This window comes from Ovis canadensis, chromosome 6, assembly GCF_042477335.2.
Source record: "Ovis canadensis isolate MfBH-ARS-UI-01 breed Bighorn chromosome 6, ARS-UI_OviCan_v2, whole genome shotgun sequence".
In the NCBI taxonomy this organism is placed as follows: domain Eukaryota; kingdom Metazoa; phylum Chordata; class Mammalia; order Artiodactyla; family Bovidae; genus Ovis; species Ovis canadensis.
In genome coordinates this window covers 22341389-22366354 of record NC_091250.1, presented here as the reverse complement: position 1 = coordinate 22366354, position 24966 = coordinate 22341389, and the positions used below count along the sequence as shown (strand labels likewise).

The 24966-nt window shown below is 42.0% G+C and overlaps 1 protein-coding gene and 1 long non-coding RNA gene across 4 annotated transcripts in view; one reads left to right on the top strand and one right to left on the bottom strand.

Annotated features, from left to right (window-relative positions):
* The window catches only part of SYNPO2 (synaptopodin 2), a 203343-nt gene that overhangs the window by 75942 nt on the left and 102435 nt on the right, over window positions 1–24966 (top strand). The window lies entirely within an intron of this gene.
* Window positions 6880–19074, bottom strand: LOC138442279 (uncharacterized). The gene is made up of 3 exons (XR_011257615.1): window positions 18808–19074; window positions 18234–18415; window positions 6880–7451 (listed from the first exon to the last, which is right to left on the bottom strand). It is a non-coding gene; the product is annotated as an uncharacterized lncRNA (long non-coding RNA).

The following is a 24966-nucleotide window of genomic DNA, read 5'->3' as shown; positions in this document are numbered from 1 at the left end:
CATTATACATAGAACATTCATATAAATATACATAAATATTCTAGTTTTTATTCCAGTATGAAAGAATTGATGTATGTCCATTAACAATGAAGGTAAATTAGAAACACACCATATCATGTTACTTGGTTAGCTTGTCACAGGCTTAAAGCGTGGAATAAGCATTTAGATGTGCTCCTCTCTGATGAGCAGTAAAGGATCCTTCTTGATCTAACCCACTAGAGAATTTTAAAATAACAAAGCCTGGGTCGCATCTCAGATGAATTACACAAAATCTCTGAATGGTGGCCTGGTAATTAAACCCCTTTCAGTTAGCTCTAGTGTGTAGCCAGGGTTAAGAACCATTGGTAACTCTAACCATGTATTCTCACTGATTATCATTAAGGTAAGATCATCCCCATAGGGGTGAAAATTATTTCTCTGGGGGCAAAAATATATCTTAACTGTTATATTGGTCTGTGGGCCGTCAGCGGGCCACAACACACGCACATGTGTGTAGTGTTATCTGTAGGTCAGTTCAGTCGCTCAGTTGTGTCCAACTCTTTGCGACCCCATGAATCACAGCACGCCAGGCCTTCCTGTCCATCACCAACTCCTCCCTGTTCATCACCAACTCCAAACCCACGTCCATCGAGTCAGTGATGCCATCCAGCCATCTCCTCCTCGGTCATCCCCTTCTCCTCCTGCCCCCAATCCCTCCCAGTATCAAAGTCTTTTCCAATGAGTCAACTCTTCGCATGACGTGGCCAAAGTACTGAAGTTTCAGCTTTAGCATCATTCCTTCCAGTGAACACCCAGGACTGATCTCCTTTAGGATGGACTGGTTGGATCTCCTTGCAGTCCAAGGGACTCTCAAGAGTCTTCTGCAACACCACGTAGTATTAGCGTTTAATGAGGATGGGGACAATTAGGAAAAAAGACCTCTTAGGAAACGATCATGAAAAAAGATTGAGAAATATTGCCCTAACTCTGGGAGGCTGCTATTAGTTTTCAATACTCCAACTTCCTTCTAAAATGCAACACAAATCTTTTTGGGTGCTGTTGTAGACATTGGTGGGGAAGAATAGCATTTTAAAATTCGATTACGTTTTGCTCACCTAGCTAGATGCTTTTACATATAGTATCGAGTAACACTACCCTGTATTCTTCCTCTAGAATATGCACAGAAGTTATAATTAGTTTTGTTTCATTATGGCTTCATACTATTTTGCATTGAATATAACTCTGATTTTCATGAAGCTTTCAGAAAAATCCCATTGAATCTGTAAGGCAACCAGGTGACTTCAAATTGCTTTTACGCTAAACTACTGTCAAACACATGTAAGGAAGTTCGTGAAACAACATGCTATTAAAAGAAACCACAATAGAAAACAACCTCCATATCCTTGTCTGAATAATATTACTTTTCTAAAGAATTATAGAAAATTATTACTTCATTAATTTATAGTAATAGAGCTTTAGAATATAACTTGCTACCAAAAAAACCCAAAATATTAAAATATCTCTGATATTTGCAAGGGTACAAATTTGTTTTCAAATGTACTCAGGATTTTGTTTTTACTAAGATATGGTGAGGCCAACAGATCGGAAGATAATTGCCACTAAAAAGTCATAGTTGATGCTTGAACAACGTGGGAGTTAGGGGCGCCAACCCTCCTTGCATTCGGAAATCATGTGTAACTTACCGTCAGCCCTCTGTGTTCGTGGTTGCCCATTCTTGGATTCAACCAACCACGGATCTTGTAGTCGCTGTATTTACTGCTGAAGAAAGTTCTCACATATGTGAACCCACACAGTTCAAACTTGTATTGTTCAAGGGCCGACTATGGCTTGTCACTCACCGTCCCCGGGGGAGGAGACACAGCACACCGTGAGGGAACACACAGGGAAGAACCAGGGTTGGTTAGGAGGCAGAGAGACAGCTTGGGCAAAAGGCTTCATTGTGACTTCCAGGGGGGGAATGGGCAAGGCAAGGCGAGCAGGCTTAGGATTGGATACTTGAATAATTTTGGAGGGTTCTGGATTATCAGGGTGGTCCCTAGCTGTCTGGCCTTGAGATGATTGCAGCAGAGGAGTGCTGCCTCCTAGAGTACTTGATAGAGGAGGCAGGTGGGGGTGTGGACTCAGAATTGGGTTGATTTGCATCAAAGTTGTGCTCTAATTAATGCTGCCTCCTCCTGTCTTGTTTCTTTATGCGGTTGGTTCATGCAGAGACAGAATGTAACGATGGAAGTTCAGAGCAGACACATTCTGTTACCAGACAGTACCGGTACACAAAGAGATGGCCAGTTTGTTGGGACCTGCGGGTGAAAATATATAGCTTCTAAATAGGTCCAGAAGTTTTTATTATTTAGTCATGTTATTTTTACCGTCCAAAAAAAGAAGGCAGCGCTGCATCCTGAAAAGAAGCTAGACTGTATAGTAAAGTAGGCCAGGACTGGAATTCTAACTCAGCTATTCTCAAGCTGTGTATATTACTTCTTCAGACACGAGGCTTTCCATCATAAAATGCAAATTGCATCTATTCTTGAGATTGGAAACAACTGAGAAGCAAAACCCAGGAAACAGATGAAGATTTAAATATAAAAATTTTAAAAAACTAAATTAAAGTGATTTTGAGGATGTGGCCAAGATGTATGGCCATAATGAGCATCTTAGTATTTCACTTCACCAAGGAGGAGCCCACCGGTGGTTTTTGTTGTTTTTTTTTTTGGCTGTGCTGTATGGCTTGTGGGATCTTAGTGCCTGGACCAGGGAGTGAACCCGGGCCCCAGCAGTGCGGGTGCTGAGTCCTAACTATGGGCCACCAGGGAACTCCCCCCACTCTTCTAAACTCATCACATGGACTGTCTGAGAATAGATCCTAAGTAAGTGGTCTCCTGAGCAGGGAGGAGCAAGGTGGGGGGGTGGGGCATGGGGGGTGGCGTCTGACAAAAGCTAAGCCTGCTCAGTCCCTCTTCCCTAGCTCAGCCGATCAGGCAAGGCCCTCCTCCTCCAAGGGTGAGTGAGGAGAGGTTAGGGAGAGACTGTGGGTTCCTGCCTCCCCACCTTGGGAAAGTTAGAAGTAGGGATGGAAATCCCCCTACAGCACTTTGAGGAGTCTTATGAAGATAGATTATAGATAAGATATGCAAGATTCCTAACCAGGGCAACAGGCACTTTAAATAGAAAGAGATAAATTCACCAGGACTTCATCCTTCTTCTGGAACTGAATTTATAAAATAGCTCCCTTTTTAATCTTTTTTCTCTTATTAATATTGGACACCATACTTTTCCATTTAGAAAAGGGGATGTTCTGTCTGAATTACTTATAATTATGTATTCTGAATTACCTCACTGACTTTATATACGCTCTCGAATTCCATTCCAGCAAGACTGTAGATTGGTGAAAATGTTAGAAATAATACAATAGCAATCTTTACACATAAGTATTAAACCTTACTATTCAGTTGTTTTGTTGGTATTTTACTTGAACACACTGGATGGTAGGTATTTAATTCATCTTGCCATACAGAACAATTAGGCACATCCTCATTATTACACATACAGGCCAACAAAGAAGAATTTGGTAGTTTTCAACAGTGATACTAAGAAACTATTTATAAAGTACTGTGTCAGGTGCTGGGCTAGGTGCTTTATAAAGCTTTATTTCTAATCCCCTAGCAACTCTCAAAAGAATTACTATTATTTCAATTTTATAAAAGAGAAAACTGAAGCTCAAAGAGGTGGAGTGATTTTCCCAGAGTTACAGGTATCAGATTGAAACTAGTGAAGTCAGAGTTCTAACTCAGAACCCTGCAAAGCCCACATTGTTTCCTTTTAAAGAAGTCCTTCAGTCTCTCCCTGGGAAAAATCTAATGTGAAAAGAAAGAAAACAAGGCTGTAGTTCTATTAGCATAATTTTGAAGTGACCTTGGAACCTCACTTAATGGAAGTGTAAGAAGGGATACGAAGACAACCCTTTTCAAATCTTCATATATGAGTTTAAACACATTATTCATTTTCAGCTAAAATATTTTAACTGGTTCATCCAAACTATGTTGAGAGCTTAGAGAAAATGAAACATGTTTCCTACATTGATCTGGTTTGAGGTTTTAGTGGGCACACATTGGTTTCCTAAAGTTCTATAATACCATGCACTCCTCCTTTCAGAGGATTCCTCTCATTGGGACAGGATAGCTGCTCATTATGCACTGATTATTACTAAAGGCATAGAGTTCTCAGAAATGAGTGTTAGAAGGTATTAACTTCAGACCAGAGCAGGAGAGATTCTGCTGGACTCAACCTTTCTCCAGCTGTAGCCATTCCTTTTGAAAATCCAAAATTGTTCATAACTGTGCACACCATGAGGCTCTGAACACTTCGTGCTGTGTAGAATTTTTGTAATTTGCACATGTAACTGCAAAAGCACCCTGCTAATTATAGATGCCCAAGAATTAATATAGGTCGCCAAATATCACCTATAAGTCAGCATGAAATTGGGTGTTAATGAGTTCCATGGAGAATCAGAGGTACTGACCTCTCTTGGTCCTCTTCAGTGAATTTTCCTCTAACAAAACTGGACTTCTCTGGGCTTGGTGAGGCATGGATCAGAATGAAAAAGGTGGAGCAGACCTGCTTTCCCCCCCCAGAAGGCCAGGATTCCCGCTCAGGCCCTTGTCCATCTCCACTTTCCTACACATGGCCGCATCTGTCTCCAGGTACCTGTCGCCTTATCCTCAGACTCTAACCATCACTTCTCCTTAGCATCCCCAAGTACTTATGCTTTTCTTCTCGTATAGGTTTTACTATGTTATATTATAAAATCACACTTTTAATTCGGGTTTTAAAAGATTTAAGTACATAAATTTTCACGTAATCATATTTTACAACACCAGTACACATCTTTAAAACAAAAGAAGGTGTTTTAAAAATAGGCAGTTTACCTACATATGGGCCTTAAATGTCTTCATCATTCAATGGGGGTTTGGCTTTTTTCCCATCTTTTCCCCTCTCTCTCTTTTTAACTTCAGGAAGATTATTCATGGGGAAAGTCCTAGATCCTATTTCCAAACCGAACACAAACTGTATTACAAAGCACCCTTTCATATAGATTCATCATTGCCATCTTGGGAATGTGTATGTCTTCAGATGTGAAAAGATGTTTAACTGAAAATGAGCATTTCTATTCTGGTCACAGAATTAACTGATATTAAGTCTGCCACCCACCTGTCTGTCTCAGAAGAACACTCATGTGCAGCCAGGAAAAGAATGAGAGGCTGAAGGAACTCTAGGCGTAATCCAGGCACAAAACTGAGCTGCACAGAAACACATATCTATTCTTGAAACAGAAGGCATTTCCACACTCCCCAGATTTACTGGTTGGTTTATTAACACTTTTTCCAGATGTAGATGGAAAGTGTGTGTGTATGCTTATATTATATATAGGTGTAGGTACAGATATAATGTGTATAAATATGGACATAGATATAGATATGTGTGCATACATCTGTCTATATTTAGGTATACATGGGGAAATATAAAAGAAAGAATAATAGCTAACACTTACAAAGTACTTACTATGTGCTGGGTCCTGTCTCAGCATTTTATACATAGTAACTCACATGATAAGTCTGTGAAAGAAATATAATATTATCCTCATTTTTACAGATGAGGAAACTGAGGTGTAATAAAATACACTGCCGAAGATCACATCGGTAGTAAGTGATAACCAGAACCCAGACAGTTTTGCTCTAGACTTCATAGCTTTACCACCATGCCAAACTGCTTCTGTCCTCAGAGGAGGTGCAGTGTAATGAGAAATTTAGATGTTCACATATGCGAAGCTAAATGATAACTCCGTTCCACAATGCAGCATGTCCCATAGTAGTGTGTCTTAGCTGGTGCGTGGGCTCTGAGGTCGCAATAGCTACAGATTTAGAGAATGTGTTTCCCCTGCCTGTTTTACTCTGGACTGAGGTAACCAGGAGAAGCTTCCTGGGAAGAGAGGAACTGAGGAACTGGGCCTTTCTAACTGGAAGAATTGGATGAGAGTAGCAGAGAACAGAAGGCATTTTGGGTGAGAGGAAGGTTTGAGCCAATATACACAGCATTGCTAGAGGGGAGCAGCAGGAAGACCAGTCTACAAAGCAACAGGTTAAAGTAGAGAAAAATAGATCTGTTTCCAAAGGTTGCTTAAATCCAGATGTTACAAGGATGTGACTGTCAGGCAAAGAATTTGATTTCATTTCATGGATAAAGCAAAGCTGTCTTAAGAGGTCAAGAGCAAGAGTGGGAAAGAAAAAAAGTATATGGGGAATATTAATCTGGCAACCATGTGCAAGAATAGAAGGGATAAGAAAAAGGAAACAGGGCCTTACTCAGACCTTTGTGCATTTTTCAAGAGGAGGGCCTGGAATTCAAAGATCCATTTTAAATAAGTAAAAAAAAATAAGGCATAGCTTCTAGGAGTATTTCTCAGGAAGTATCAAGAGGAATTACCTAAACTGCTCTGGAAACCTAAGTGGAAACATCAAAGATTATTTCAAAGGTTTTTAACCTGGGAAACACAGACTATATGGAATCCAAGTGAAAAGTAGATACCAACTGGAAAGGAAGAGATTCAGAAGCCATCTTCATGATGGAGACCAGTTTTGAAGGGGACTGATAAAACCTGAGGTAAAGTCCATGTGTGAGGAGTTGGAAGTAGAGGAAAAGTCCTTGTAGATGCAGTTATTAAAGTAGAGGCTGTGGAGTATCAGGATGCTGTAAAACTTACGGACTCCAAGAGAGGAAGTGGTTTCAAGGAGTCAACTGTGGTCAACAGTTCTAAGCGTTAGAGAGAGGAAGAGGAGAGTGTGGGCACAGAGACTCTCAATGAACCAGGACACTCACATTACACAGTGTAGATGTAAGTAGTCACAACTTTATTGTTTTAACTTATTTTAATTTTTTCAACCTAAAAATTATTCTTTACTGGGTAAATCACTTCTTTCTGAGATAGCCAGTCAATCTATAAGGCTTACTGAGCACTTGTCACAAAACAATAGGGAGGAAACTTAGTGGGAGAGGTGGAGGCAAGTGTAACTCACAAAACAGTAAAAAGGTTTCTAAAGCATAGAGCTTGGGTGATCTTATTCCTTTCCCTTAGGCACATGGATAATAGATGCAGGAAGAGAACTTGTTGATGAGAAGCTTATGAACTCACTTACACAATAGATTATGAGAATGTCCTGGGCAAATTTTATCCTTGTAATAGATTTTTGAAACTGGGGTCTTTCTTTGGAAAAACCATTCCCTGTGAACACAGTAGGTTCCTCCTAAGCAGAGTTCACTGTGATCTTCCATGGCAGGGACCTAGTGGGTGCTGCTGATCTGAAAGACTCGGGAATTAGTGAAGAGAAGTAGGCTGAGGTCCGTCAATGCACCCACTCATGCTACTGGAGGCCATGTTTCACGTCTCTCTGGTCTTCATTCTGGAAGAGAATGTGCCTGGGAATCAGATCTGGGTTCAAACTCCACCTTCTCCATTTATCAGAATTGTGGTTTGGAAAGCCATTAATCCCTCTGGACTTTATTTTTGTCATCTGTGAAGATGGAAGTAGTAACCCTGTATCAGAGATTATTGTTAAATGCTCTGTCCATGTGACACTAAAGACATGGCAGCTACTCTACTTATTATTTAAGGAGGTCCAAAGCCTCTTGTGGAGAAGGCAATGGCACCCCACTCCAGTACTCTTGCCTGGAAAATCCCACGGACGGAGGAGCCTGGTAGGCTGCAGTCCATGGGGTTGCTAAGAGTCGGACATGGCTGAGCAACTTCACTTTCACTTTTCACTTTGATGCATTGGAGAAGGACATGGCAACCCGCTCCAGTGTTCCTGCCTGGAGAATCCCAGGGACAGAGGAGCCTGGTACGAGGCTATCTATGGGGTCACACAGAGTTGGACACAACTGAAGTGACTTAGCAGCAGCAGCAGCAAAAGCCTCTTGATGAAAGTGAAAGTGGAGAGTGAAAAAGTTGGCTTAAAGCTCAACATTCAGAAAACTAAGATCATGGCATCTGGTCCCATCACTTCATGGCAAATAGATGGGGAAACAGTGGAAACAGTGACAGACTTTATTTTGGGGGGCTCCAAAATCACTGCAGGTGGTGATTGCAGTCATGAAATTAAAAGACGCTTACTCCCTGTAGGGAAAGTTATGACCAACCTAGGTAGCATGTTAAAAAGCAGAGACATTACTTTGCTGACTAAGGTCCATCTAGTCAAGGCTATGGTTTTTCCAGTGGTCATGTATGGATGTGAGAGTTGGACTGTGAAGAAAGCTGAGTGCCAAAGAATTGATGCTTTTGAACTGTGGTGTTGGAGAAGACTCTTGAGAGTCCCTTGGACTGTAAGGAGATCCAACCAGCCCATTCTAAAGGAGACTGGTCCTGGGTGTTCATTGGAAGGACTGATACTGAAGCTGAAACTCCAGTACTTTGGCCACCTCATGTGAAGAGTTGACTCATTGGTAAAGATCCTGATGCTGGGAGGGATTGGGGGCAGGAGGCGAAGGGGACGACAGAGGATGAGATGGCTGGATGGCATCACCGACTTGATACACATGAGTCTGGGTGAACTCCGGGAGTTGGTGATGGACAGGGAGGCTTGGTGAGCTGCGATTCATGGGGTCACAAAGAGTCAGACACAGCTGAGCGACTGAACTGAACTGAACTGAATGGAAAGGATGGTGTTCATCCTGGTTGATTATGAGGCCTGAATAGGGTCAGAAAATCTCAATCCTGATAACCTTTTCCTACATAATAAAATGACTTGCAACTTTAAACTTTTTCAAAGCTGCTAATATCTGCTAATACATGTTATCCTAACAACAAACCTGCGAATCAGTCAGTGTGTTCATTATTGCTCCTGTTCTGCAGATGGAGAGAGAGGGCCTCAGCAAGGGACAAGGACTTATCTCAGTCACTAAGTGGAAAGGTCACAGAGCCTGCAATGAAACCCAGGGCTGCTCACGCTTGTCAGAGCCTGATGGGAAAAGCCAAGAATTTGCTGCCACTTTTCTTGCCAAAATACCCCTCCACTTATGTAGTGAACACAATGCAGAGATGAGCTAATTCTCCAGTCACATCAAAGAGCTGCTTGCTGAACTTTCAACTTTTGGCAAGTTGTGTATGGTTTCTTAACCTCAGCAATTCCTTGACCATTATTCTGCTTTGATTTTTCAAGGCACTTTTCAATTTATTCTTAGCATCTTGAGTAGTAGGCATTGTTTTCATCCTTTTTGCCTCTCAAAAAAATGTGGTTTACTTGTTTCCAACAGTTGACATTCAGTTTAGTCGCTCAGTTGTGTCTGACTCTTTGCAATCCAATGAACCACAGCACACCAGGCCTCGCTGTCCATCACCAACTCCCGGAGCCTACTCAAACCCATGTCCACCGAGTTGGTGATACCATCCAACCATCACATCCTCTGTCATCCCCTTTTCCTCCTGCCCTCAATCTTGCCGAGCATCAGGGCCTTTTCACATGAGTCAGCTCTTCACATCAGGTGGCCAAAGTATTGGCATTTCAGCTTCAACATCAGTCCTTCCAATGAACACCCAGGACTGATCTCTTTTAGGATGGATTGGTTGGATGTTCTTGGAGTCCAAGGAACTCTCAAGAGTCTTCTCCAACACCACAGTTCAAAAGCATCAATTCTTCGGTACTCAGCTTTCTTCACAGTCCAACTCTCACATCCATACATGACTACTGGAAAAAGACGGACCTTTGTTGACAAAGTAATATCTCTGCTTTTTAATATGCTGTCTAGGTTGGTCATAACTTTCCTTCCAAGGATTAAGTGTCTTTTAATTTTATGGCTGCAGTCACCATCTGCAGTGATTTTGGAGCCCAGAAAAATAAAGTCAGCCACTGTTTCCACTGTTTCCCCATCTATTTGACATGTATGATAGGACGGGATGCCATGATCTTAGTTTTCTGAATGTTGAGCTTTAAGCCAACTTTTTCACTCTCCACTTTCACTTTCATCAAGAGGCTCTTTAGTTCTTTTTCACTTTCTGCCATAAGGGTGGTGTCATCTGCATATCTGAGGTTATTGATATTTCTCCCAGCAATCTTGATTCCAGCTTGTGCTTCTTCCAGCCCAGCGTTTCTCATGATCTAATCTGCATGTAAGTTAAATAAGCAGGGTAACAATATACAGCCTTGACGTACTCCTTTTCCTATTTGGAACCAGTCTGTGGTTCCATGTCCAGTTCTAACTGTTGCTTCCTGACCTGCATACAGGTTTCTCAAGAGGCAGGTCAGGTGGTCTGGTATTCCCATCTCTTTAAGAATTTTCCACAGTTTATTGTGATCCACACAGTCAAAGACTTTGGCATAGTCAATAAAGCAGAAATAGATGTTTTTCTGGAACTCTCTTGCTTTTTTGATGATCCAGCAGATGTTGGCAATTTGATCTCTGGTTCCTCTGCCTTTTCTAAATCCAGTTTGAACATCTGGAAGTTCATGGTTCATGTATTGCTGAAGCCTGGCTTGGAGAATTTTGAGCATTACTTTACTAGCGTGTGAGATGATTGCAATTGTGCAATAGTTTGAGCATTCTTTGGCATTGCCTTTTCTTCGGGATTGGAATGAAAACTGACCTTTTCCAGTCCTGTGGCCACTGCTGAGTTTTCCAAATTTGCTGGCATATTGAGTGCAGCACTTTCACAGCATCATTTTCAGGATTTGAAATAGCTCAACTGGAATGCCATCACCTCCACTAGCTTTGTTTGTAGTGATGCTTTCTAAGGCCCACTTGACTTCCCATTCCAGGATGTCTGTCTCTAGGTGAGTGATCACACCATTATGATTGTCTGGGTCGTGAAGATCTTTTCTGTACAGTTCTTCTGTGTATTCTTGCCACCTCTTCTTAATATCTTCTACTTCTGTTAGGTCCATGCAATTTCTGTCCTTTATTGAGCCCATCCTTGCAAGAAATGTTCCCTTGGTGTCTCTGATTTTCTTGAAGAGATCTCTAGTCTTTCCCATTCTGTTGTTTTCCTCTATTTCTTTGCATTGATCACTGAGGAAGGCTTTCTTATCTCTCCTTGCTATTCTTTGGAACTCTGCATTCAGATGCTTATCTTTCCTTTTCTCCTTTGCTTTTTACTTCTCTTCTTTTCACAGCAATTTGTAAGGCCTCCCCAGACAGCCATTTTGCTTTTTTGCATTTCTTTTTCTTGCACATGGTCTTGATCCCTGTCTCCTGTACAATGTCACAAACCTCCGTCCACAGTTCATCAGGCACTCTGTCTATCAAATCTAGTCCCTTAAATCTATTTCTCACTTCCACTGTATAATCATAAGGGATTTGATTTAGGTCATACCTGAATGGTCTAGTGATTTTCCCCACTTTCTTCAATTTAAGTCTGAATTTGGCAATAAGGAGTTCATGATCTGAGCCACAGTCAGCTCCCAGTCTTGTTTTTGCTGACTGTATAGAGCTTCTTCGTCTTTGGCTGCAAAGAATATAATCAATCTGATTTCGGTGTTGGCCACCTGGAGATGTCCATGTGTAGAGTCTTCTCTTGTGTTGTCAGAAAAGAGTGTTTGCTATTACCAGTGTGTTCTCTTGGCAAAACTCTATTAGCCTTTGCCCTGCTTCATTCTGTACTCCAAGGCCAAATTTGCCTGTTACTCCAGATGTTTCTTGACTTCCTACTTTTGCATTCTAGTCCCCTATAATGAAAAGGACATCTTTTTTGGATGTTAGTTCTAGAAGTTTGTAGGTCTTCATAGAACCATTCAACTTCAGCTTCTTCAGCCTTACTTATTGGGGCATAGACTTGATTACCATGATATTGATAGGTTTGCCTTGGAAATGAACAGAGATCATTCTGTCACTTTTGAGATTGCATCCAAGTACTGCATTTCAGACTCTTTTCTTGGCTATGATGGCTACTCCATTTCTTCTCAGGGATTCTTGCCCACAGTAGTAGATATAATGGTCATCTGAGTTAAATTCACCCATTCCAGTCAGATCAGAGTACTGGTTTGGATATATGTGTGTGTGTTTGGGGCTTCCCCAGTAGCTCAGCTGGTAAAGAAACCACCTGCAGTGCAAGAGACCCTGTTTCAATTCCTGGGTCAGGAGGATCCCCTGGAGAAGGGACAGGCTACTCACTCCAGTATTCTTGGGCTTCCCTGCCAGCTCAGCTGGTAAAGAATCCACCTGCAATGTGCGAGACCTGGGTTCTATACCAAGGTTGGGAAGATCCCCTGGAGAAGGGAATGGCTACCCACTCCAGTGTTCCTGCCTGGAGAATTTCATGGCTTATTTATGGGCTTTCCTGGTGGCTCAGACAGTATGTGTTTGGTAGTGGGGTGGAGAGTGGTTAACAAGAGGAATGTACAAGTGAAATTTAATCCCAACGATTTTCATACATGTCATATTATTTTAAGTCCTCTGATAAAATGCTTTTCTTTAACTTTGTACACCAAATTAATTGACTGATTCATTACTTCTTTGATATTATACTTGGTTGGCAGGTGTAAGGCCCTAGACAAGCAAGTCTCAGTCTTACCTAATTTTGTCTAATCCTTAGGGTCCTGTGGCAGGTAGGAGTGAAGGCAGGAGGTGGAGGAGAGAGGGTCAGAAGTATGAGACTGCAAGTCCTGAATCCATCTCCAGTGGAGAGGAAAAGGCTCCTGAATAGCTTTGCCTTACAACTTGGCCAAAGTGTGTGAACCGAGGGAAATTATAGAAAATTCTTCAAGCCTCCTCTTGCAGTCATCACCCGTCTCAGGAAACAGACTGCTTCAGTCATTGTTTCCCTTTTAGAAGCAAGATGACTATAAGAAAAGTTGAAGTTTTCCCTCTAATTGCTCTCCCAAGAGCTTTAGAGGGGTAAGACCTAGAGCACCCTGCCAGCAAGAGTCACACCTGGGGTTTAAAAAAAAAAAGACTTGTGTTCCTGCATTCTGAAGTCATACATTCAGTTTTATTTTGATTTAAAATGTGCTCCTCTAAATAACAATTTTTACGTTGTAAAACAGATGACATTTTTATCCCGCATGATATATTTCTATAAAGCTGAAAAGTATTGACTATAAAGTTATTGGTAATACCAAATCTATTATTTCTATGAAAAGATAATACGTATATTTTCCCCAGGAGTGAAGGTGTATTTCCCATTTCCATATCAGGGCATCAGAGGAAAGCAGTTTCTTTGAATCATTGCTTTCCATTTCTTTCACTTCACTGACCATCATGGAGGTTTGAATCCTAAATCTAACTTTGTAAGTTTGCTACAAGTTCCAAAGAATTTGCTAAATAGGTTTCAAATGTTAGTCTTTTGTGCCTTGGGAATTAAGAATTAAAAGAAGAGTGATGGTTACTTTTATAGTAAAAACTTGGCACAAAATAAAACAGATTTTTTTCTTTCTTTCTCTTTTTTCCATGTGCTTACCTAAAACAATAAATGTGTGGGTGATTACCCCTGAGTTTTTCCAACAACCTCAAGGAAGTTTACTGGCACTGACAATGTGCTTTTTTAAGAAGATCACTGTAAACATTCATTTCAATTCAACTATTTTTTTAAAGTTATCCTGGGACAAAGACATGTGGGCGATACACAGGAAACATGAGCCCTAGGCTCTCTCTTTCTAGTCGTCTGTGGCCTCTGTACTATCTGGCCGTTCTTTCCTAGCTCCTCCCCCTCTACCTACTTGGAGTCTGCAAGGCCCTGTCCTTAGAGTGTCACTGTCTTTGGAACAAGCCTTTTGTCTTCTTTGTCTACACCAGTTATTGTGGGTTGAATAGTGGCCCCAAAGAGAGATGTCAATATCCTAATTCCCAGAACCTGTGAGTGTTACCTTATTTTGGAAAAGGGGTCTTTGCAGATAGAATTGAATTAAGGAATTTGAGATGAGATCATCCTGGATTCTTCAGGAGGGTCCTAATAATGACAAATGACAAAATGTCCTTATAAGAGAAACATAAGGGAGGGACTTCCGTGGTGGTCCACTGGTTTAGACTCTGTACTCCCAATGCAGAGTGCCACAGGTTCGATCCTTGGTTGGGAACCTAAGATCCTGCACGCTGTACAGCATGGCCTAAATGATTGGATTTTAAAGAATTAAAAAAAAGAGAGAAAGAAAAACACCAATACAGTATACTAACACATATATATGGAATTTAGGAAGATGGCAATGACGACCCTGTATGCAAGACAGGGAAAGAGACACAGATGTGTATAACGGACCTTTGGACTCAGAGGGAGAGGGAGAGGGTGGGATGATTTGGGAGAATGACATTCTAACATGTATACTATCATGTAAGAATTGAATCGCCAGTCTATGTCTGACGCAGGATGCAGCATGCTTGGGGCTGGTGCATGGGGATGACCCAGAGAGATGTTATGGGGAGGGAGGTGGGAGGGGGGTTCATGTTTGGGAATGCATGTAAGAATTAAAGATATTAAAATTTAAAAAATAAAAAACTAAAAAAAATAAAAAAAGAGAGAAACATATGGGAGATTTTACAGACAGAAGAGGAAGTGATATGACCAAAGAGATAGAGCTTGGAGATCTGTGGCCAGAGGCTGCAGTCAAGGACTGCTGCAGCACCAAAAAAGAGCAACAGTGAGGCATGTACTCTCCCCTGCACGCTCCAGAAGTGCTGCCCTGCAGACAGCTTGCCTTTGCACTTCTGGCCTCAGATCGAGAGAATACATTTTTGTTGTATTAAGCCACAAGTGTGTACTCAGTTTGTTACAGCATCCAAAGGAAGTGAGTAAGCTAAGAAATCCCATCTATTTCTCATCTTCAGATTCCATCTATACATTTCAACCCCCAATCCTGACTGTCCTCCGGGGCCACGCTCATGCATCTAACTGTTGTTCCACGTCTGCACTTGGATATCCAATAGACATCTCAAACTTAGTATGGCCAACAGAATTCTTGATTTCTGTCTTCTGCATCCACAAATCTGTGTCCTTGTCTTCCCTACCAATAAATGTCAGTGTCATCTCAGGCTTAGAGCTTAGGTCCAACTACTTTACGGCTCCAGCAAAGAACTTAAGCATCATGCTTAATTCTTTTCCTCTGAACCCCATCTACCTAATTCCTAGATGAATCCTCTTGGCCACCATCCATTGTCTCTGACCTATGTTTCTGTTGTAACCTTCTAATTTCCTCCCTGCCTCTACTCTCTCCTCTTGCTACAAAAGCCAGTGTAAACTTCCTACAGTGTAACTCATTTCTTATCACTCTCTGCCTAAGATGTTCCAGTAGCTTCCCATTGCACTTAGAATAATATCCAAATTTCTTACCTTGGCCAACACCAGTGGTGCTCAACTGGAGGCTATTTGGCTCCTCACAACCCTGAAAACACTTGGCAATTTATAGAGATTTGTTTGGGTTGCTACGACTCCGGAGAGCGTACTGGAGTCTAGAGGATAGAGCCCAGGGATGCTGCCAAATATCTTGCAGTGTACACAATACAACAAAGAATCACCTGGCCTCAAATGTCAACAGTGCCAAGGCTGAGAAACCCTGCCCTGTAGAGTCCGCATGAGCTGATACCTGCCTTCTATTGCTTGATTTCCTTTTCTCTCTTTGTGTGTGTGTGTGTGTGTGTGTGTGTGTGTGTGCACCTGCTCAGTCAGTTTCTCAGACATGCTAAGCTTATTCCCGTCTCAGAGCCTTTGGATATGCTCTCCCTCTGGGCTGCAACATACTTTCCCTAGATCTTTGCGTTTCTGTATCTTCCTTATTCAGGTATGAATTCTAATCCTGCTTCCTCAGAGAAGCACCGCCCATCCAAAGCAGCCCACAGCATCCTAACCTCAGGTGCTCTGCTGCACCAGCCTGTTTTTACCTTCGATATTGCTCTTCTTGGTAACTCATTTTGTATTTTATGAGTTTGGTGTTCGCTTCTTCCCTCTAAAATTGCAAACTCCTCCAGGGTCTTTCATGTTTGCTTCTGTCTGCCTGCATCGAGAGCAGCACCTGGCACAGAGTAAGTGCTTAATAGATACTCAGCAAATCAAATGTAAAGCAATAGAAGATAGTTAAATAACCCATAACATGTCTGGTCCAAAAGTGATGCAGTGAATCACCAGGAAGGCAGGTTTATTTCTAAGCCCTCATCAGTTTCTTGTATATGGCTCTTAGGATATTATTTTCGTTTAAGTCTTAACACCACTGACAGAATGAGAAGCTAGGGCCTTGTTTGTGGAAAAGATGTTACTTTACTTTCGAATCTGTTGTTCTGAAGACAGATCAGGCTTTCACATAGTAGATGACTGATAATCAGTTGTTACTGTGGTTGCATAGTTTTAAGCATCCACATAGAATCGATGAATGAATCCCTGAGAGCAGAGAAGCCCACCGAGGGATTGCTTTCAGAGAGAAATGCCAAAAAGGGAACCTATGGTTAGGAATAGAGGAGAAAGGAGAGTCTTCAAAGAAAACAGAGAAAACTGATCAGAAAAGTAAGAGGGAAAAAAGTCTCAGAAGCCCCAATCATGGAGTAATAGAAGACAGTAAGTAAATAAAGAAAGCGTTGTTAATGCATTTTTGGAATTTTATGCTTTTGTGTTGGGGGTGCATGTTCCTTCCATTAATCAGTCACCAGCAAACATTTTTCTGGCAATGCAAAAATAAACTTAGCTATAAAATATCTACCAAGATGGTAATGAATATATTCAATTCTTACTTAGAAAAAAATAAACTCTGCTATGAAATTTCCATAAATTGTAAAAGGTTTCAGGATAATCCTCAGATCCTCAATTTTTCTATCATGTATTTTACTTATTATGGGAAAACATTTGCATTTCTAATAGTGCCAAAGTGTTGGAAATAGAAGTCATTTTTTCCCCCTTTCATCCTGTGTTGAGTGGTTGAGAAATCAGTTAGGGAAATTGGCAAAATTAAGAACTGGCAAGATCTTCCATCTGCCTCAAACTGATCCAGTCATGTTTCCATGTTTGGAAGTGGTTTCTTGGGCTTATCCGCGTTTTGTTGGCAGGTCGTATCTTTGGAGAATGACAGGCACTTTTCTCCCTACCACCCGTTAGCCATGATCCTGGCCTTGAGGAATGCAAACTGTCTGTAATGTCCAGAATCTGAGGGCAAATAAACTGAGGACCAAGAGAAACTGTGGGGACAGCCACTGAGCGAGGGCTTACTTCATCTCAGGCACATATTACTAACTTGCCTTGCGATAGTGTATTTTGTCCCATCATATGAAAAGGGAAATTAAAGCAAGGAAGGGCATATTTGAAAGTCAGGTAGAGAATAAGAGTTAAACGTGCCTGAGAATGAATTCAGTTATTTCATTTGATTCTAAGAAAGAAGCACTTCTATACCACCTTTAATGAGAGAGTCACTCTCATTCCTGAAGTCAGATACTTTCCACAAGGCATCCTGGGCAGAAATCTATCCTGTCAGATGATCGCAGTGAGTAGGCAGACAGTAGTTTCTGTCCTATGAAAGCATATTTTCATCTAGGAAAAACTAAGCTTTAATCCTAGCTACAATTTCAAAGATGGGCTAATTCATTTAAGTGCATATTCACACGAGTTAACAGACTAAGAAATCATTTTGCCTGACTTACTGATGTATACTATTAGTAATTGCTATGTCAATGCTTAATATATCTACAATAATAAGGGCAACTTATGACATTTGGATTTTCATGTCTTTAGACCTGGTCCCAAAACTTATTTTTAAGTTTTGCATCTTTACGTTTCTTTACACATCAGATTTTACTTATCATTTCTAATAATTGATCAAATACACACAGAAATGAGGATAAACCAACTTTTAAAGATTAGTATTATTAAATGTTGTTATAATTTATTCTATTATCTATAAAACCTTTATTGCAGGGTATCCCCAGAGCCTCTGACGTAACAACTTGTATTAAGCTTTTAACAAAGGTTTGGAGCCTTGTTATTCATCTTTGAGTACTGCCTCCGGGTGGATGCACAGTAGCATAGAGGCCAGAGCTATCCTGGAGACTTTCCATCCTTGAAATGGGACTCCTTCTATTCAGCCACTGGCCAGGCGATGTGTGGCTCTCACTGAGAGGGGACTGCAGCCTCTAGGGATGTGCATGGCCTGTGCTTAGGAGGAGGACTTCCCATGGAAACCATCCCCTAGGTTTTTTTGGCTCTTTCAACCTAATTCTAGAAAATGGAGCCAGTGACAATGAAAGTCTGTTAGGGATAAATTGGAGGCAAGGAAAAAAGAAAAACTCACCTGAGGAAACCCGACTCTTTGCAACCCCATGGACCAAGCTCCTCCATCCATGGGATTTTCTAGGCAAGAGTAGTACTGGAGTGGGTTGCCATTTCCTTCTCCAGGGAATCTTCCCGACCCAGGGATCGAACCCAGGTCTCCTGCGTTGTAGACGTTTTACCATCTGAGCCACCGGGGAAGTCCTTGAATATGGAGCAAGTGACAATGAAAGTCTGTTAGGGATAAATTGGAGGCAAGGAAAAAAAAAACTCACCTGAGGAAACCTTCAGATTTTATGTATTAGGGTTCCACTCTTATTCTCTTTCTCCTTCCCACCCTTCTTTCCTCCCTCTCTCCATCATCTCTATTTCCATTTCCTTCTTCCTTCCTCTCTCTCTCCCATTTGATTTTTTCGTTAATCTTTGTTAGTTTTTCGTGAAGAAGATCTTTAGTAAAGCCATTCATTTATTCGTTCAACAGACAGTAGCTACTCTCTGTTAGACACTGAGCTAGAGTACATATGCTTTTCCAAATAAGGAAATCCCTGCCTTTAGGGGACTCATAGTCCAAATGGGTCACAGACAAGAAAATTAACCTTTATGGCAGAATGATGCCCCAGGAGTTAGCTGGGACTTTCTGACCCCTTGAGATCTGGTGAAGATTAGAAGCACACGATTCCCATGTCGTGTCCATCTGAAGGCCAAAGATTGCGCCGAGCCCTGTTGCGTTTGCAGTGGGCTGTGCTCTGACTTCCTGCCTTCTGATGTTCTCTGCTTCTTGCATCAGCTTCTTTATCTCTGTCCTGACATAAACCCAAGCTTGGGTCGCAAATCCTTCTCTTCTCTTCTCCCTCTCCCTATCTGCCTCTCCTCCTCCCACACAAAGCCATCCTGAAAACGAAACTGAGAATGTTTCACAACTTGAACTGAGAGTTTTGGGGTCATGGGAGAAGGCAGCAGTCAACTTCAAATGGCACTGGGCCATTCCTGTCGTGGGTCGGTCGGTCCCGGTCACCGGAGCTCTCCCGTCGGTTTCACCCCGCGCAGCGCCCACACCGGTGCCCGTCCTCGCCCGCGCCGCCCTCCCCACTCTCCCGCGCAGGCCCCCCTCTTGCAGTGAGCTCTCCCGCCCCCACACTGCAGCTCTGGGGTGCTCTTGCGGTCTGTTGTGCAGAGTCATTCTGTTCCTTGCAGGCAGTTCAGATCCGGGCTATTTTGTTTCTGCCTAAATCCGCCCTGATGCTCAAGCGAGGGGCTTTTCATGGTGGAGAATCCACTCTCTGTTCTCCGTACAGAAGGCAGTTGTGGTTGCGCTGTTTCTCCCTCCTTCACGTGTACTGACCCACTTAGACACCCAGCCAACAACATTTGCTGGGTGTCTGCTATGTATCAGGTACCATTTTAGGTCCGGGAGTAAAATTTCGAGAAGCAGAGGCACCGAGGTCCTGTCCCCTGTGGATGTACGCTCCTGGCGGTATGCACCGGATGCTATGAAGAGAGAGCGGTGGAATTACAGATCAGAGAACGCCAAGCGTGACGGACAGGCTGGGTTGATCTAGGTGGATCCTAGGATGGTGGTTCAGACAGAGCGACTCGGTGACAACGGCCGTGAAGTTCTCCACCAACCAACCGTTCAGGCTGCTGGTATGAAAAGGGAAACAGAAAAGGTGGTTGCTTTCCATCATCTCTCCCTCTCGCTCCCATGCCTCAATACTCAAGCAATATGTTTCAGGCAGGAAGAAAAGGCATTCTCTCCCTCAGTTTGCATTTCAGGGTGGAGTCCACAGCCAGGACAGACCTGGATTGGTTTCCCTCACCAGAGGCTAGGTTACGGGAGCACAGCTCCCTCCTCACCCGGGCAGATCCCAGGTGAGGGGCGAACTTCTCTGCAGGCTCCCCTAGACAAGGGAAGCCAGGGTATGACTGGAAGGTTGGGTCATGAAAGAGTTGTGGGATTTAGGATTGGACCCCAGAGCTGCTGCTGGGTCGTATGGAACATTTATGCAAAACTAAAAAAAAAAAAAAAAATTGCCACTTCTGGGATGATACAACCCAAATATGGGGGGCAGGGCTTGGAAAATGAAAGATTTCCCCAAACAGTTCCCTTTGGGCAGGGTGCAATCTGAACAATGGTGACCTGGTTTGTTCTGGGTTGTTCAGATTCTGTAAATTTATAAATGGATGAAGTTCTCCCAGGACCTGAGTCCACTGATGTAGTGGAAGAGTGGGTCCTTCCTCACAAGGCTCTAAATGATTAGTTAGTAACATGGAAGTGTTTAAGGATCTGTACCTCGCGATGGGTACATCTTTTTCCTCCTTCTTATCCGGTTATTTAAAAATAACAGTAACAATGGGTAGCTTTACTGAGCATGCTTGACAGGTTTCAGACACTGTGTTATATTGTTTACAGAGATTAAGTCAATGAATTCTTAGAATAACCCTGTAACTTCCTGCTGCTGCTGCTGCTGCTCCTGCTAAGTCGCTTCAGTCGTGTCCGACTCTGTGTGACCCTATAGACGGCAGCCCACCAGGCTCCACCGTCCCTGGGATTCTCCAGGCAAGAACACTGGAGTGGGCTGCCATTTCCTTCTCCAACCCTGTAACTTAGGTGGGTATTGTTAATCCCACTTAATGTTGCAGAGAAGGAGGCTTAGGTGGTTGAACTGCTTAGTGGTTTCTAACTTAGAGCCCATTTTAACTCCCATTCTATCCTGGCTATTGTGGGTTGCCATTCCCTCCTCCAGGGGATCTTCCCAACCCAGGGATTAAACCTCCATCTCTTACATCTCCTGCATTGGCAGGCAGGTTTGTTTGTTTTTAACACCACCTCTGTCTAATTCTGTTATTTATTAGCCATCTTCTCAAGAAATCATAAGATGTATAGCATTTCAAGTAAAGTTTATGACACCAGAGCCTCTGTGGTGGTATTCCCTTTGACTTTGAAAAACCTTCTACTTTATAAGAAATATAGAGTCTACTTAAAACGTAGACCTCTCTCTATATACACCTTTAACCTTTCTTAGAGAATGTGACATGATGCGGATAAACAGCTAATCCATAAAATGTCTAATTTTGGTGGAAAATATGTAACATCCAATATATTAACATCCCAATACGATAACCTAATGTTCTTGGTTATTGGTTTCCGGAGACTGTTGAACATTTCCTTGTTTGGCCTTGGAAGAATTTGCTTGAGATTTCAGCCTGGCCCTTGCTGAAAGACTGCAGACTTAGAACAAAGCAAGCTGGCTAAGAACAAAGCAACTAGTGAAAATGAAAGTAAGAGCTCTTGAGCCCGAGGCTTAATGTGTGTTCTTTAGAGAAGGAAGAAATTGCTGCAGGGGCCAGGAGAAAGTCACTGGTGGCCCCTGAACTTACTGTTGTCAATCAGCCCTTCCGTTCCAGATGGATAAACAACGACCAGAAATGAAACGTTTCAATGTGACAGTTACAGCAGTGTCCTGGCTTCGCTGAGATGTCTGTTCTATCAGAGGTTCTTTCGCCACTGGGCGTACAACCCTGTCCCCTGATGCTGACATCCCTACATCAGTAGGGAAAGTGAATGCCACACTTTCCAGGCTGAAGCCTAGACTTTGGAAGATCACAGCTAAGAAAGCATCCATAGCCAATTCTGGCCTCATTTCGTAACATTTCTAACCAAGATCTAGTGCTGGAGAGAAGGAAAGGGGCCAGATTTAAATGAGTTTGCTGAGGTTAAAAGAGCAGTGTGAGGACTTCCCTGGCAGTCTAGTGGCTAAGATTCTGGGTCCTCAATGCCGGGTGCTCGGGTTCAATCTCTGGTTAGGGTACTGGAACTGGCACAGCCAAAAAAAAAAGAGCAATGTCTTCTTTCGGTCCTGGGGTTAGGGTTGGGAAGCGACAGGGTCCTACTTCCAAAGATCATGAAATATATATTGATTTGCCACAGGTAGAGAAGAATTTAAAGCTTCAAATATCTGATGTTAGCAGGGAACTCTGCTCAGTGTTATGTGGCAGGGTGGGTGGGAGGGGACTTTGGGGGAGAATGGATACATGTATATTATGGCTGAGCCCCTTTGCTATCTATCTGAAGCTATCACAAGATTGCTAATTGGGTACACTCCAATACAACATAAAAAGTTTAAAAAAGACAACAAAAACCAAGTATGTGATATCACTGGGTTTATTTTCTTCTCTGGGTTTGATCCCTGGGTCGGGAAGGTCCCCTGGAGAAGGCAATGGCACCCCACTCCAGTGTTCTTGCCTGGGAAATCCCATGGATGGAGGAGCCTGGCAGGCTACAGTCCACAGGGTCACAAAGAGTCGGACACGACTGAGCGACCTCACTTTCACTTTCACCTCTTGAAACTTTTGCAGAAACAAAGATCAAGATCATTTGAATACTACTGCATTTCCAAGTTAGTATTCCTAGACCTTTGCGCCAAAATAAAAGTGAAGAATGAGAGGAATGAGGAGACTACTCTTCTGCTTGTAGTTTAACCCCTATCCAGTTGAGAGAATCCAGTTAACTTTCCAGGTCGGTTAAAGAGAGGGGCTTGGCTCATTAGTTGACCTCAAGGGCCTATGCGCCTCTTAAACTCATTGCTAATATGGACACAGCACTCTGTCTCTGATAGGCTACCACAGTTTTACTATCCCCTGTGCTACAGAGGTAAATTTGAGATCAAGATCCCAATGTAGTATTATCTTCACTTTTCTGTTATGTTAAATTGAACTGTAAGTCCCTGAATTGCTGGGTAGATAGCTCATTGTACTTTGTAAACATTCTATATGGCTACGAAAATGAATCTGAGACAAAAAAAAAAAAAAATGTACTGTCTTTCAAACCACTTACATGTGTCATGTTTAAAATGGAAAATGCAGTTGTATGGAAATAAACAGTTCTCTCCAGATTGTATTAAAAGGTTTATGTGATCCACTAATAGTGCTTTTACTGCCCTCTGCTGCCTTAAGGAGAACACTGGATTTGGAAAGCCTAGACGTTTCACTTACAGTCATTGGTATGAATGCTCGCTGGCATATTCCAAGTGTAACACTACCTAACTTAGAAAATCCCAACAATGAAGTGGCCAATGGCTTGAAACCAAACAAGCACTATATTCTTGTGAGTCAGGATTTTCTAAAGCCTTCTCAGATTTTATTAAGTTCTGGGTGTTCTTTCTACAAGATTACTAATACATGGAAGTAGCTGTTTATTTAGAAGTGGATTACAGGGTGTTTTTTAAAAACAGATCGGTTATCTTTTAAAACATGAAAAAATTAGTAGAAATGGCAACAAAAGTGATTTATTAATAGATGAAAACTTTCCATGTGAGTGAAGCGTAATAGAATTGCTTTGCAGTGATATTCTATTGTTTGCATTTTAACATTGGGTGCGTAATGCATTGGAGAAGGAAATGGCAACCCACTCCAGGATTCTTGCCTGGAGAATCCCAGGGAGAGAGGAGCCTGGTGGGCTGCCATCTGTGGGGTCACACAGAGTCAGACATGACTGAAGTGACTTAGCAGCAGCAGCAACAACATAAAAACTATGAGCGATTTTTATAGTTTCAATTATACCATCATCTACTTTTAATTAATAATATTAGGTGACATTTCTGTTCATTCTCTAGGGCCTCTGTTTAATAATGATAACGAAAGATAACACTGACATTCATGCAGTTTCCTGGAGATGTGCTTGTAATTGTATTAATTACTCACCTAACAGAAGCATTTACCTGAAATCTCATCACCCCTGAGTTACAAATTATCATCAGATTTCATTCACTTAACAATTATATGTCAAATGCCTACCATGTATCAGGGACAGACTCTTGGATAAGTAAATTGAATTTCTGACTTGAGGTGGTCAACAGTTTAGTGAGAGCAAAGTGTATTATTGAAACATTTCCACAGACTGTGCTTCTGTCTGTGTCAACCTGGAGTTCCAGGAGTTTGGTTATTTCCCATCAGGGTCCAGGGCACTAGTGACTAATTCTGTCATGCAGTACTCCCCACTAAAAACTAAGAAAAACAAGAATGGATTTTGCATCTTCATTTTTTTAACCTCATTTTTTTTTTTCACTTCATTCTTATTCTTTTAATAACTCGATACCTCCCTTGGAGAAGATGTATGCATGCATCTTTCCTAACTCACCAAACACAAACGTCTTTGTACATAATAAACAGATAAATATACTTCTCAGTGCACATAACCTGATTTTATTGTTGTAAGTTGAGAGGAGTTGTAGTAGAAAACTGACCCTGCTGTATCCAATTACTGCCAAAACAGAGAGCTACATTCCAGCGCTCCAGAACCAAGGTGAGTGATGTTGGTAAATGAGTCTGACATTTCACTGGCTGGGAGTCAATAGACCTATTTAGCAAGCTAGTTTATTTGGTTACCAAGAGTGTGTTTTGAAAACACAAGGAATACTGAAGGGGCTTTGCTTAAATCTTCAAATGCCATATAAGGAATACCCAGGAATACATATAATACTCAGAAATACATGTAAGGAATACTCAGAAATACATATAAGGAATACTCAGGCTCCATGTTGAATACTTTGATAAGTCTTTCCCTTTTGTTACAGTTAAGGTAGGCATTTAGTTACCCTTGCTTCAAAAGATTTCCAGGATTAAGCTGATGAGGTCATACTGTAAGATGTACAATGGGGGGCCTTGGTTACCTTTCCATATTTATGACCTCCGAAGAACAACCCCAGACTTCTTGAGCATCTTAGCCAAGCCTGGCCTGTCTCTATAGTTGGCCACCT